The sequence below is a fragment of the Misgurnus anguillicaudatus genome, chromosome 14 (assembly GCF_027580225.2).
Source record: "Misgurnus anguillicaudatus chromosome 14, ASM2758022v2, whole genome shotgun sequence".
NCBI lineage: Eukaryota > Metazoa > Chordata > Actinopteri > Cypriniformes > Cobitidae > Misgurnus > Misgurnus anguillicaudatus.
The window spans coordinates 7,440,827-7,455,357 of record NC_073350.2 but is presented as its reverse complement, the minus strand read 5'-3'; the positions used below and the strand labels follow the sequence as shown (position 1 = coordinate 7,455,357).

General features: G+C 41.9%; 1 long non-coding RNA gene and 2 other non-coding genes across 3 annotated transcripts; all 3 read left to right on the top strand.

Annotated features, from left to right (window-relative positions):
• Positions 1-6,467: 6,467 nt before the first annotated feature.
• On the top strand, positions 6,468-6,681 carry LOC141369612 (small nucleolar RNA U3). Its single transcript, XR_012373408.1, has one exon. It is a non-coding gene; the product is annotated as a small nucleolar RNA U3 (small nucleolar RNA).
• A 1,347-nt stretch (positions 6,682-8,028) lies between these two features.
• Positions 8,029-8,239, top strand: LOC129428256 (small nucleolar RNA U3). Its single transcript, XR_008638899.2, has one exon. It is a non-coding gene; the product is annotated as a small nucleolar RNA U3 (small nucleolar RNA).
• Positions 8,240-8,746: 507 nt separating this feature from the next.
• On the top strand, positions 8,747-10,804 carry LOC129445083 (uncharacterized). The gene is made up of 4 exons (XR_012373133.1): positions 8,747-9,332; positions 9,869-9,962; positions 10,060-10,191; positions 10,274-10,804. It is a non-coding gene; the product is annotated as an uncharacterized lncRNA (long non-coding RNA).
• Positions 10,805-14,531: the final 3,727 nt, after the last annotated feature.

Here is a 14,531-nt window from a genome sequence, read left to right as displayed (position 1 = left end):
CAAGACTATGCTTTCAGGGATTATTTCTATAGTTGTAAACTAGGAAAAGTGTTTTGAAAGAATTTGGTTAGTTATTGCAAGCTCACACTACAGGACTGGAAAACTACCTGAATAACTTTTCACGTTGTCGTCCTGGTTTAGCTGCATGCATAATACAACACACCACTGATGAGGTGCACATACCACAAAACACTTGATAAAGAGGGGTTCCTGACCATCATTGAAAATACATTTTCTCACATAAATTCTGGTGAGAAATTTCTATGATCAGGCCAATACTTCATGAAGGGAGTTCGGAGGGTTATGTAGGTTACACAGGTTCTATGAATGAAGTCAACATGCCACAGTATGGGTCAGCCTTGCTAAGGACCAGCTTTCAGGACATGGTATTCCAAATTAACCACGCCCCACTCGTTAACATCATCTATATATACAGGTGCTAACTAGCTGCCTCTTTTTCTTTTCAGACTGGTGGCAAGAATTCCCCGAATGACTACACCGTGTGGCGTGTTGACTTCATTCATAGAACCTAGGTTACCTACGTAACCCTCCGTTCTATTTCATCTCAGTCAACACGCCCCAGTATGGATCAACAGTATACCAAATAAGGTCATGAGGGGAAAAATAGAAGTAGCTGGGCAATAAATGAGAAAACCACTTTCTGTCAGTGCAAACTTTTATTGTTTTTCACATAATACACAAATAAACCACCAGACAATGTAATACCTTGAATATTCCTAACATAAGTTATTCCTGTTCTGCCATCTGCAGAACCAAAGGTGTAACTGTAGAAGCAACGTACAGATTATAGAACTTGGCAAAAGTCAAAGAGGACTTCCAACTTGCTGCTGCACACTCCTCTAAAGAGGCACCCCTGAACAGTGCCCAGGAGGCAGCCACCCTTTTGGTAGAGTGTGCCACAACTCTTTCGGGAGGAGGTATTTCCATGTTTTGGTAGGCTAACTCTATCAGCCTTACCACCCATTTTGCCAGTTGCTGCTTGGACACCGGCTGGCCCTTAACAGAGTCCCCAAAGCAGACAAACAGCTGATCCACCTGTCTTATGTGCTGAGTGCTATTAATGTACCTCCTCAGTGCTCTAACTGGGCAGACCAGATGCATTCTGGCTCTTTCTTCAGAGGTGTGGGGAGGGGCGCAAACGGGTTTTAAGATCAGGGGTTTGGAGACAAAGGAACGTGGCAAATTTTTAGGCAGAAAAAAGGGATTTGGAAGAAGTGAAATAGATGAGCCTTCTTCCCCTAACCTCAGGCATGCTGGGTGTACAGACAAGGCATGTAGCTCACTGACTCTCCTAACTGAGGAAATGGCTGTCTTTAATGAGAAATGTTCCAATCCTAATTTGTCCAGTGGTTCAAAGAGGGAATTTGTCAGGGCCTTTAACACAACACTTAGATCCCATGAGGGGATCAATCGTGCTTGAGATGGGCACAATCTACAAGCCCCTTTCAGAAAACATTTGACCAGAGGATGAGAACCCACTGAGGAAACCCCATGGTTTGAATGGTAGTCAGAAATAGCTGCTACATACCCCCTCAAGGTTGACTCTGTTAGACCAGATTCCAACATGGATTGGAGAAATAACAAGATTGAGTCGATCTCACAAGGAACTGGGTCAGTGTTTTTCGACTGACACCATTTAGAGAACCTTTCCCAGCTTAAAGCATAAAGTCGCCTTGTAGATGGGGCTTTTGCTGCCTGCAAGGTTGTTAAAACTGCCTTTCCAAAAGCTCTGGAAGATTCCCATCTAGGGGCCAGATGTGGAGCTTGTACCTCCCTGGATCTGGATGCCATAGCTGGCCCTGTGCCTGAGACAACATGTCCTGCCTTACTGGGAGACACCATGGTGATCCTTCTAGCAGTGTCACCAGGTTCGGCATCCATGACTACTGGGGCCAGCCTGGAGAAATCAGCAGGACTTTGGCCTTCAAGATCTTCACTCTAGCCAGGACTGTTGGCAACAGTGGAAAAGGTGGAAATGCATACAGGAGCTTTGAGGGCCATGCATTTGCTATGGCATCCACCTTTAGAGGTCCCTTGGGCACCGTCATTGAAAACCACACGGGACAACGTGTGGTTTTTTGTGAGGCAAAGAGGTCCACCTGAGCCTCTCCGAAACGATTCCAGATGGTTTGCACTATTGTTGGGTGGAGGAGCCATTCTCATGGCCTAAGCTCCCCTCTGGACAGGAGATCTGCTGCAGTGTTTTCCTGCCCCGGTAGATGCAAAGCCCTCGGGGACACCCCCTGAACTTGTGCCCATAGCAGGAGATCTCAAGCTTTCCTGTGTAGGGATTGTGAGCGTGTCCCTCCTTGATAGTTTATGTAAAAAACCACTGTGGTACTGTCTGACCGGATCATTACATGCTTCTCTTGAAACCGAGGTAGAAAGTGTAGCAGAGCCCAGAAAACTGCTTCCAGTTCCAGGAGATTTATATGGCTTCCTCTCAATGAGGCCTCCCATTGTCCCTGTACTGGCTTTCCTCTCCAGACAGCCCCCCAAGCCTGTCTGTGAGGCATCTGTTGTTAATGTCTCTCTTGAACACTGATGGCCCAGGACAACTCCCTTCTTTAGGCCTGAAGTTGACAGCCACCACTGAATTGCTGAAAGACAATCGATAATCCTTTGAATTATTCAATGTCCATTTTCATATGGGCTTACTCTGTGTGCTCTCAAGCAGCGCTGTAGTGAGCGCGTTTAAAGTAGCCCCAGTGGCACCACCTGAGTGGCTTGGCCAATAGGCCAAACAGCCTCTTGCCAAACTTTACATTAATCTGTTCCCTCTTGTTTCAACACTGCCTGTCTCTGTGTAGTCAGAGAGGCTTTCATTGTCATAGGGGTGGTTTCCCAGACAGGGATTATCTTAAACCAGGACTAGGCCTATGTTTAATTAGGAAATATAACTAGTTTTAACAACCATGCCTTACTAAAAACATTACTCGCCTGCATTTTGAGGCAAAACAAAGGGCACTGATGTATTTTAAGATATGTCAGTGCAAGTTGTTTTGCGTTTGGACAGCTCTTACATTTATTTTAGTCTAGGACTAGTCTGATCCCTGTCTGGGAAACCACCTCATAGAGTTTAAATTCAGTCCTAGGTATGTTACTACCCTGGTAGGGTTGAGACAGCTCTTTTTGCAGTTCAAAGACAGCCCTAAGATCTGTAAGTGGGCCAGAACCAGCTCTGTCCAAGTATATATCGCTGCAGCCCGGAGACTGCAGGTGGGAGGACCTTATACCGCAAGTGGGAGGAGCTTATGCCGCAAGTAGGAGGGATTTCACAAATGTGTAAGTAGGAGGAGTTTACGCTTCAAATGGGACGGTGGTGAATCCTCTGGAAGTTTGTACAGCCCACTTGCGGCTAAAGCTCCACCCATTTGCAGCTGGCTCCGACCTCCGTTTATACCAGTTTCGCTCTTTGTTCTGCCTGGCCTGTTGTTCTGTAGGGGAGCAAATTAACCAGTTGTCTAGGTAATTGGCTATTCGTATGCCCTGGCACCGAAGAGGAATAAGGGCAGCATCCATACACTTGGTGAAGGTCTGGGGAGCTAATGACAGGCTGAAAGGGGGAACGTTGTATTTGAATGTGTTGCCCTGAAACTGGAACCTAAGGTACTTCCTGTGGCTCTTGTGAATTGGGATGTGCGCATAAAGCTTGATTTTTTTCCCCAAACCAGTTCAGATAGAAGTTTTACTTAAACATGAGCTCAGGGGCAGAAAGAAATTTGATTGGTTCACAAAAATGACCAACGAAAGTCCCCAACCGGAGCCCCCAAGGCAGCTTCTGCAGTGAAGCAGTTCAAGCTCACCGTTGGTCAGGTGAGTAGCGCAGATGGTTAGATAGGAATGTGACTGGTTTTGAATTCATCTCAAAATGTTTTGAGCGTTTTAGTTGTGTGTTTCCACGTTTTCACGTATCTCTGGCACGACTTTCTTTTTCATGGCAGTTTCACGTATTGGGTACTAATTTTTTTCCTTTTTTAGACCATTGTCGTTTGGAATTGGGGCTAGATTTGTGGGTTTTTTTATTTTTAAACTGTTTTCGCGTGATGATGAAGGTGGGTTTGGGTTAGAATGGCAGTGGTTTATTTGTCAGAAATTTAAACTGTTTTCACTTGATGTTGGGGTTAGAGTTGGGTTTGGATGTCATTTTATTTAACAGAGTCAACATGTTGTTCTAACCCCAATCCCAAGCGACAATGGTAAGAAAATAGGAAAAACAATTGAGTAACCAACACGTGAAATAGGCACGAAAAAGAAAGTCGTGCCACGGACACATGAAAACGTGGAAACACGTAACTTAAACGCACAAAACATTTAGAGCTGAATTCAAACCAGTCACATTCCTGTCTAACCATCTGCGCCACTCACCTGACCAACGGCGAGCCCGAACCGCCCCACCGCAGAAGCTGCCCCGAAGGCTCCGGTTGAGGACTTTCATTGGTCATTTTTGTGAACCAGTCAAATTTCTTTCTGCCCCTGAGCTCATGTTTAAGTAAAACTCCTATCTGAACTGGTTTGAGAAAAAAATCACACGGAAAGAAACATCCTGAAGGTCCACTGTTGTGAACCAATCCCCTTGTCTGACAAAGGTCAACAGGGTTGAAAGGGAAAGCATGTGAAAAGGCAGCCACTTCAGGTGACAATTGATCTTTTTTAGATTGAGAATGGGGCGAAGGCCCCCATCCTTCTTTGGGGTTAGGAAATAAGTGGAATAAAACCCCTGCCCTATCAATTTTCCCAAGGGCAGACGTGTTATTGCTCCCTTTCCTAAAAGAACTGACACCTCTGCTGCAAGAGACTTGCACAGTATTTCGTCTCCTAATACAGTTGGGACAATACCTTGAAAACTGGGTGGTCTGGACCTGAATTAGAGCCTGTATCCAAACCCTAAGGTGCTCAGCACCCACGGAAACTTTTTTTAACCCGGATCGTGAGGGATCTGCCTGACGTTTCCCCCGAAAGGACTTTCGAAGTCTTTGGCATGGTCCAAATGGTGGCCTTTGGGGAATAGCCTGGCGCTGACTTGTATAGGCCTGGTTGTATGAATATGACTGGGCCCAACCACTGCTGCCAGCTGAAGTGCGGGGTGCCCTATAGCCGGGGTTTGATCCAGAGAACGTGTCAGCTCCCTAGTTTTACGGGACTGCCCCAGTGCCACCTCTGAAGGGGCCCCAAAGACCTCCCCAGGTATTATTGGAGCTGCAGATACAGCCATGCAGTCTTGGTTTAAAATATTAGCCTGGGATATCCACTCTTGGTGGGGAACCTGAACCATACTAGCCATGGACTGACCTAGAGCCTGGGCATGTGCACTTGTCCTTTGTGTTACCATGTCCACCACACGCAAAACCTCTGGGGTCTCCTCACCTGCCAAAGTGAAAGGGATGTCTAGCAACAAATTTTCTAGATAGACTAAGAGGAGAGAATTAGTGCATGCAACCCTCATTGATAAGGCAGAGGCATGATAGGACTTTCTGAGCTGACTATTGATTAGCCTGCAATGCTTGCTAGGGTGTGTGGCATCCCTGCCAGCCCTTGCAGTTGGACCTGCCAGAACCTTACCATCAAACAGCTCAAACAATAGCCAGGAGGCAAAAAGAAAAAGAGGCAGCCGCCTGTATATATAGATGATGTTAACGAGCAGGGCGTGGTTAATTTGGAATACCATGGCTGCGTCCAAAACCGCATACTGTACAGTAGGTACTGAATAAGATGAAGTACCCATTTACTTGCCATTAAAACAGTAGGTACTGTATAGTATGAATCTTGGTAGTATGAATGAGATTCGGACGTACTACATCCACCATGTTGCTACATCACGTGACATACATCATCATCACGTCATGTCATTCCAGCGCGAAAACAGCCGCATGCCTCTTCTTCTTCTTTGGATAACTCCTCTCCCGGAGCATCATGGGATAGTGAAGTGTCCATCGTATGCACACTGCAAAATCTAACCGGAAGTAGTAGGTCATCCGGCTACTTTTCGCATACTGTTTTTCGAATACTATGTATTCTGACATACTACTCGCCTCGCCTACTGCTTTTCACGTTGCTGACATGCTTATACTTTCAGACCTTTGGCAACCGCAACAAGCTCCGATTTGGTCGCTATCTGAAGAGTTTGTTGCAGACCATGAAAATCTGTCTGCGACCGCAAAATCCAACCTGCAACCAGTCGAAACCTGCAGGCTGTGCCTGGCAACTCTTGGGTTACAAGCCCGACTCTCTTACAACTAGGCAGTGACTGCCCATGCCACTGTTGTGTCCCTAACACAATGAATAATGCATTGTTATTAACAGATTTGCACAAATCCATTTATTAACTACAGTCCATGCTAAAAGTTTTTTAGTTTTGTCCCTCTCAGAATCATAAAGCCACAACTTACCGCCATTGAGGTTCATCGTCTCTCTGAAGGTCTGTTGGGTAAGCGCCATGAGATGTCAAGACTATTCTTTCAGGGATCATTTCTATAGTTTTAAACTAGGAAATGTGTTTCGAAAGAACTGTGTCTTTTGAACCACGATGAAGAGTGTTGATGTGTCTCTTTTAGCATGAATCAAGGAATGGTTGGTGATAGTTATCACAGATCATTGCTATTGATGAATGTTCTTTAATCCTAATAAGCTTAAAGAAGAGAAATGCATGATGTGAGTGGGTTTGTTTGTTAAAATAAAAAAAATACACTATTATGAAAATTATTTCATTTTCTTAAAATTACTTTTGGGAGTACTTTGAAAAATCTGCTCCCCTTCTCGCTTTCATAATAAGAGATAGAGGGAGAGTTAGAGTTCTCAACGGGCCTGAAAATTACAACCCGACCCAGTCCGTGGCTTTTAAAGCCCGGACCCGATGTAACCCGACACATCAACGTGAATTATCTGTCCGACCCGCGGCCCGACGCCGCCGACCCCCCCCCCCCCCCCTGCCTTTTTTTCCCTCATACACGTAGGCTATTATCATGACCAGCAGAAGGGAATTCAAACCAAGCTTTAATGTTCACGCCTTTTAACAATACAAACAACTGAAACAATAAACTTTAAATATAGGCTATATAAATATGCCTAAAAATCACACAAAAATAAATAAAAAGAACTCAAACATGTACCCAGCCAGCGGCTTCTCCTCCTGTAGTAGCAAGCAACGGTGAATTCACCTGCGGCAAGTTTACTTTTCTCCATCTCTTCTTCTCCAGGCAACAGGCGTGCATGCAGTGATAGCAATAAGCTCTGGGGCGGATCCGCAACGGATACGCTCTGAAGCCAGCAGGTCCGGTCTGGATCCGTTGCTGATCCACCCCGGAGCTTATTGCTATCCCCCGCCCCTCTCTGTGATGCATGTTGCAGCAGCCAGACCAGACTTTCTTTACGGTGAACAGCAGTGATGATTAATAATTTTTTAACGGAGTGTAAAAGATAAAGCCCGTGGTCCGACCCGACTCAGTTGCTTATATTTTTGACCCAAACCCGGCCCGAATTCGCGGGTCCCGTCGGGTTTGCCGGGCCAGCCCAACCCGTTGAGAACTCTAGGGAGAGCGCCACAGTGCTTAAGTGCACGCACTAAGATTAATATGACAAAACGATGGAGTATCCCTTTAAGGACCTTTGGCGACTGCAACAAGCTCCGATATGATGTCCATCCAAGAGTTTTGTAGCAGACCATGAAAATCTGTATGTGACAGCAAAATGCCCCAAAATCCAATCTGCAACCAGTCGCAACCTGCAGGCCGTGAGACTCAAAACTGCAACTCTCGGTTTACAAGCCCAACTCTCTTACAACTAGGCTACGACTGCCCATGCCTCTGTTGTATCCCTAATACTATAAATAATGCATTGTTATTAACAGATTAACACAAATCCATTCATTAACTACAGTCCATGCTAAAAGGTTTTATAGTTTTGTGTTTTTGCGCATTTTATCCCTCTCAGAATCATAAAGCCACAACTTACCATCATTAAGGTTCATCGTCTCTATGAAGGTGTGTTCGGTAAGTGCCATGAGATGTTAAGACTATGCTTTCAGGGGTCATTTTTATAGTTTTAAACTAGGAAATGTGTTTTGAAAGAGTTGAGTCTCTTAAACCACGATGAAGAGTGTTGATGTGTTTCTCTGAGCATGAATCAAGGAATGGTTGGTGATCGTTATCACAGGTCGTTGTTATTGATGAATGTTCTTTAATCCTAATAAGCTTAAAGAAAAGAAATGCACACAAGAGCGTAAGTAAATTTAAAACAATTTAATTTAATTTAAAAGAAGGTAAGTAGGGGAGGGGAAAGGGAATCTAAAACCAAACTCTCGGGCCAGAGAGTATTGAGCCTGAAGTGCTCAGACTTCGTCACAGGGATTCTTCAGGTGAGTCTTCAGAAGAATTGCTCCTGTGTAAAAAATATTTACACACTCCAATGTTTTGTAACACAATATGCCATAGGAGAGTACCTTTCGAGAGCGGTCACTCAACATTATCCTGCCATAGCGTCTTTGGATGCAATGTCTCGTTCCCATCTCTCGGGGAGCCGAGGTTACGATAGTAACCGAGACGATTTTTATGTAGTTGAGAATAGAGTCGATTGTGATAAAAGAGAAATGCAACAAAGGCAAAACTAGTCCAGTTATGTATATTAAAGCTTTTCACCTTGCAACAGCTTTAAGAAATCAATGTAAATCTATGTCGTAATCTGCTATAGTTGTCCTTCATTTCATTTTAGAGTCCCGTTAATTAAAAAACTAATAATTTAAAGAGCACCTATTATGAGATACACGTTTTTAAACATCCTTTTGTGTGTAAGTGTGTATTAGTACATGCTAACGATATTCAAAAAGTACATACCTCAAAGAAAACGATGACGCGAGTTATCGTCTCTAACGTTCGAGGACTACAAAAAACACTCGGATTGTAGGCAACAGTTTACTTCCTGGGATTGGTGACGTAGAGAAGACCAACATTATCATAGTTCAGCCCTCTCTGCTTTGCTTGGGTACGCCCTCAAAGACGGGGGTGGAGAGCGCTGAGTCAGAAGAGAGCTAAAATGGCGGAGGTTGGGAGTCCCTGCTTTGACCCTGTTTGCAAACTCTTGTTTCATTGTTTAAGCGATTAAATCTCTCGAGTAGACGCTGTCTCTTTAGATGCAAGGGCAAAATAGCACTTTATGGACTTACACAGAGGACATCATGTTTAATACGGTTCCGGAAAAATCCAGTCAGAAGTTGTTCACAGAGTTTTCACAATAACTGCTTCTTATGAACCGAAGCTGGATTTGCGCGACGTTTCCTCCTGAAAGTTGGATTACCGTGCACTTCTGGATCACAGGCTGTAAGTATTCATGTTTATTATTTGCCTTTACTGTAAGTTATGTTACCGGTAACCGGAGCTTAACATTATGTGCTTGTACTAGAGCTCATATATAGATCTATGTGTAGAGCTAAGCTTGCAAGCTAATTGTTTTGTGTTGTAATAATGTATTTCATAAACAACGTACCATATTTACACACGTGTATGTTGAATTATGCAGACTATCGTTTTTATCGATGTTTATTTAGACGTGTTTACAAACTTGCTAAGCTGCTCCAGCTAAACTGTTACTGGTAAAGTTTGTTTTCATGATCAAACTCAAGAAACTCTAAGTACAGATGATTTGTTTAACATTATATGTATTTTACTGTTGTTTTTACTTGAAGCTTTCTTAGATTTTGAAACGAAGTAAACACGTAATGTGTTTTGCTAATGTTGGGCAATGTAATACATTAACGTTTTAATGAATAGTCTAACGATTTATAATCGTTGTACTCTATTGTTATAATATGTCTTTTTGACTGAATACATGTTTGTTTTATTTGTCTATTTTCTAGATTCGCAGCTGGACACATCCTTCTACACTGTATGCAAACATGCAACATCATTACACACAGTACAAGGAGTCAGACTGACATATGAGGAGCAAAGGTGTGTAACACATATGATGTATTTAGCTAGTGAAACCAATACCAGTCTTAAATGTATAACTGATGATGACAAAGTTTTTTTCTCTGCATAATCATAGGAACCCAGGCAGTAACATCGTTTCACAATGTTTCAATCACCATCATCAGTGGATGCCTTTGCCGTCCGTACCCTGAGATTTCAGATTTGCAGCAAAAAATGTGACTTTCCCATTTATTGGAATGCTGTGCAGGTATTTAAGTATTTTAGTAACTGTGTTAAATAAAGTGGTATTTACTTTTACAATAAATGTATTGCTTGTTTATATTTTACAGGTTGTACCTTGCAGCCATACATTACAATGTCACCAAGCCGTAACAAAAGCAGGAGAGGGAAAGTACAAGGCTATGTTCCCAAAACACACAAGTGACATACCGTAAGCAGTAATGTTTTATTTCAAATACATTCATAATTAAAAACTTGTGTTTGCTGAGGTATTTGAAGATAAGCTGAAGGAAACCCCGATTCCAATGAACCTGGCATCACAGTTTGAGAGACCTTCAAAGGAGGACGTGATTGCATGCCATCTTCAGTGCAGGGGTCGTCGGAAGCCAACATTCTGATCAGGAAGCTCCAAGCATATCTGGAGAACAACACACGACAGGATGATAACCCTAAAGTGTCATCTTAAATAGCACCACCTGACAAAGCTTTGATATGCCATTTATCTGAATAGATAGCTGTAAGAAGTGAATTGAACAATTTTTGAAAGAAGAGCACAATATGGTTACTAAAGTATGTTTATTTGTATATTGTTTAACATTTAAATATATATTTGTAATAAATAAACTTTTGACTGACTACTATATTTTCTTTAAAGTTACATCTTTTGTTCCTTTGGGTACTTTATTACTATAATAATACTTTAGTGTTATTGGTTTAAAAATGTAATAAAACTTACTCTAGTCCTGCGCCTCAAAGGCTTATAGTCGGTACAATAAATGTTCTGTGTGTAGGGATTTAGACAATTTGTGCAAAACCTGGATGATGAATCACGCAGGTAAGAGGCCCTGTGCCCGGTTGCATGAAAGTCCCCAAGCTAAGAAATCCCTTAAATATAAGGTTAAGGGTGCCCTTAATAAAAAATGGGTTGCAAGAAAAACCCTTAAGTGAACCTTAAGGCTGTCAATAAGTATTTACCCTTAAATGCTAAAGTATTACCTTAAGTTCTGCTATGCGTTGCAACAAAGTCCTTAAGTCCAATTTTCCCTTAAAAACTTAAGGGACTATAACAGGTCCCTTAACGTCACACGCGATGGCTGATTGTATGGTTATTTAAGAAAATGAAGTACCAACGCGCATTTCTGACGATCGAAATAATCCCTAGAGAAAAGTGATGCGTATTTATTAGGAGAATAGCGGTTTGATCGTCCGTCAATCTAAAGTGTTTCCAGTTTGAATTACTTTGAGGTTTTATACATGCGGCACTTTACAGTCTGTTATTTGCGATGTTTCATTGTACACAAATCCACCGTCTGTTGAGCTGCGTGCGTTGATTTGTTACCGCTGTGAGATTTTGTAACTACAGCAACCGCGTCTCCGCTGCCGTGTTTTGGCATAGACTGCCGTAAAATACTTAGTATAAACACTTAGGTAAGGGTGACAGTTAAGACCTTTGTTGCAACGCTCTTAAATAAATCCCTTACCTCAGGGATTTTTTCTCCCTCAGGGAAACCCTCACTTAAGGAGTTTCATGCAACCGGGCACTGGAACCTGTTGCATTCTCCTTAAAACCTAATAAGTAAAAACATAGCACTTATAAGTAAGCAGTCTTTCATAATAAAAATTACCATAGTAAAATAATGTAGAACTAACATTCATTGCAATTAATACTTTTTTGTGCTACATTTGGTGTTTCCATATAGTTTGCACAGTAAAATAGTATGTAAGTAGTCTTTTATAATAACGTTTACTATAGTAAAATAATGTAGAAATTACCAAGTGAAATCGTTTTATAATCATTTCAACAAACACTTTCTATGTGCTACATTTGGTGTTTCCATATTAGTCAGGAGGCCAAAACTGATATTAAAACTTTGTCGGACACTTTTTGGTACAAGCATACAACCTATCCAGTATTAATATTTAACCCCTCAACATGTGTTCTAGCCAGGTTGTCAGCTTAGTAAATGTTTTTTTGACCATTTTAACATTATATTCTTAAAAGTGGTAAAAGCGGATCCCCCCCAAAGTGCTTCCATTTTCTATGTCCTACTGTAATTTTGGGCAAATGTGCAATATAATCCAATTTATGTGCAAGCATGATTATTAAAAAATAATAATCAATAAATACCACAAGAGTACCACACCACATTGGGCACTGTTGTGTCAGCCTAGCTGTGATTTGCATGAGGCAGCAGATCCAGAGAAGATGATCACAGCAGAGTCAACAGTCTGAACCAAACTTTCTAATCATGATGGTAAATGGTAAATGGACTGCATTTATATAGCGCTTTTAACAGACCTATGGCCATCCAAAGCGCTTTACAATTAGCCTCACATTCACCCATTCACTCACACATTCATACACCGACGGCGGTGTCAGCCATGCAAGGCACCAGCCAGCTCGTCGGGAGCAGCTGGGGTTAGGTGTCTTGCTCAAGGACACCTCGACACTTGGTCCAGTGGAGCCGGGGATTGAACCACCAACCTTCCGGTTTGTAGACAACCTACATGAACCACTAGGCCACTGCCGCCCGATGATGATGAAAAAGTGGCAACGGCAGCTGGGATTGATGATTAATGTTGCCCACATACAGGCTGCACATGAAGAACAGTTTGTCTGCAAACCAGGGCTTTGAACAGGTTTTTTCCCAATTGGTTCGTTCCGAACAGAAGCAGTATTTTAATGTTTCCGGTTTTCGGTTCTACCCTAAAACTGACGTTCCTGAACCGGTTAGAGCAAAAGAAAAATGAAGTTCATGAACAGGTTAATAACGTTCCATGTCAGCTGTGGGACATACAAATAAGTATGCTGATCATTAGGACATTAACCCTCTGGGGTCCGACCATTTTGGGACACTGTCAGAGGTTCTGACATGCTCTTACATTTGGTCTGTTTTCAGTTGCTTTAAACATATTAATGGCAAGTGTCTCATACCACTGCGTTCAGCACAAACTGGGCTAAAATATTATATGAGCTACATGTATGTACTTGTTTGTATTTTTGAGAGAAAAATGTTTATGCGTGGTTTTTAAAAAAGCAAAATTTTTAAGTCACTGATATAAGTCCACAAAACCCATACTAAACATGTTTTAACAAGACTTTCCTAAACAGAATCTAATCGACAAGAGTTTTCTCATTAAAATGATGTGAAAATCATTTTGCTTACTCATTCACATAAACCAATATATTGATTTAGAAATTGTAAGACAGTTATTGTTTAGAGGGGCCGTATGCGAGAAAGGATTGATTTACAGCTAGCAAACAAAGGCTCGCATAATGAGGCAGGAATGTTGGGAACTACAGTAAAGAATGTGAGGACAAATGTATACATGTTTGTTTGAGGTTTATTAAGAAGTTAACAATATAATAAAAATAGAGATGAAGGTCAGTAGGACATTTTCAGTTTATTTAGAAACAAACTAAATTCAAAAACTTAACTTGTATAAGAAACTGATAAACAACAGAGCTGGTCATGTGGCTAATGTTACCATATAACTTTATGTCCAAAAAGTGTTTTTCCACTTCATAGTTTCTGTACTGATGAGAGGGATGCAGACCTGTAAGAGAGTTATGGACAGCTGTTAGCATAAATTGTCCACAGAAATACCCTTACATATATAACTGATGGGTAAATATCACTGATAGTACATTCATATAAACTATCATGTACACAAACTAAATTCAGAACATCTCAGATAAACATCTGCAGTGATTAGTTATATAAAAAGCTGTTTTCAGATGCCCATCCCCTTATCGTCTAACTTCTGTTTTAAACGCGTATGAACTTTAAAAACACATTGCATATGGCGGCCATGTGCGCGGGCTCGCGTCTCCGTGTAACTCATAAAAACGGTGTCGCGTGTAAAGCGCAATGTATGGAATTGCCTTGCATGTAAACAATATGGAATCATTTGACAGCAAATCCCGCAGTGCAGCATTACTCAAAGTTGCCATGAAGGATACGAAAGTGAATAACTGTGTCTAACACTGTACAACATGTAACAGATATCCGCCATTACGGGAGGTCACGCGTACTCGTTTGTAAATAAGCATGTAAACATGGAATCATATTACAGCACACACTTAAAAGATACAGCAGTGCAGGCTTACTGAAAGTTGCCATGAAGGATATAAGTGAATAACTGTGTTTAACATTGTACAGCATACAACAGTGAAATCCGCCATTACGTGAGATCGCGTCCTCGTTTGTAAATAAGCATGTAAACATGGAATCATATTACATCACACACTTAAAAGATACAGCAGTGCAGGCTTACTGAAAGTTGCCATGAAGGATATAAGTGAATAACTGTGTTTAACATTGTACAGCATACAACAGTGAAATCCGCCATTACGTGAGATCGCGT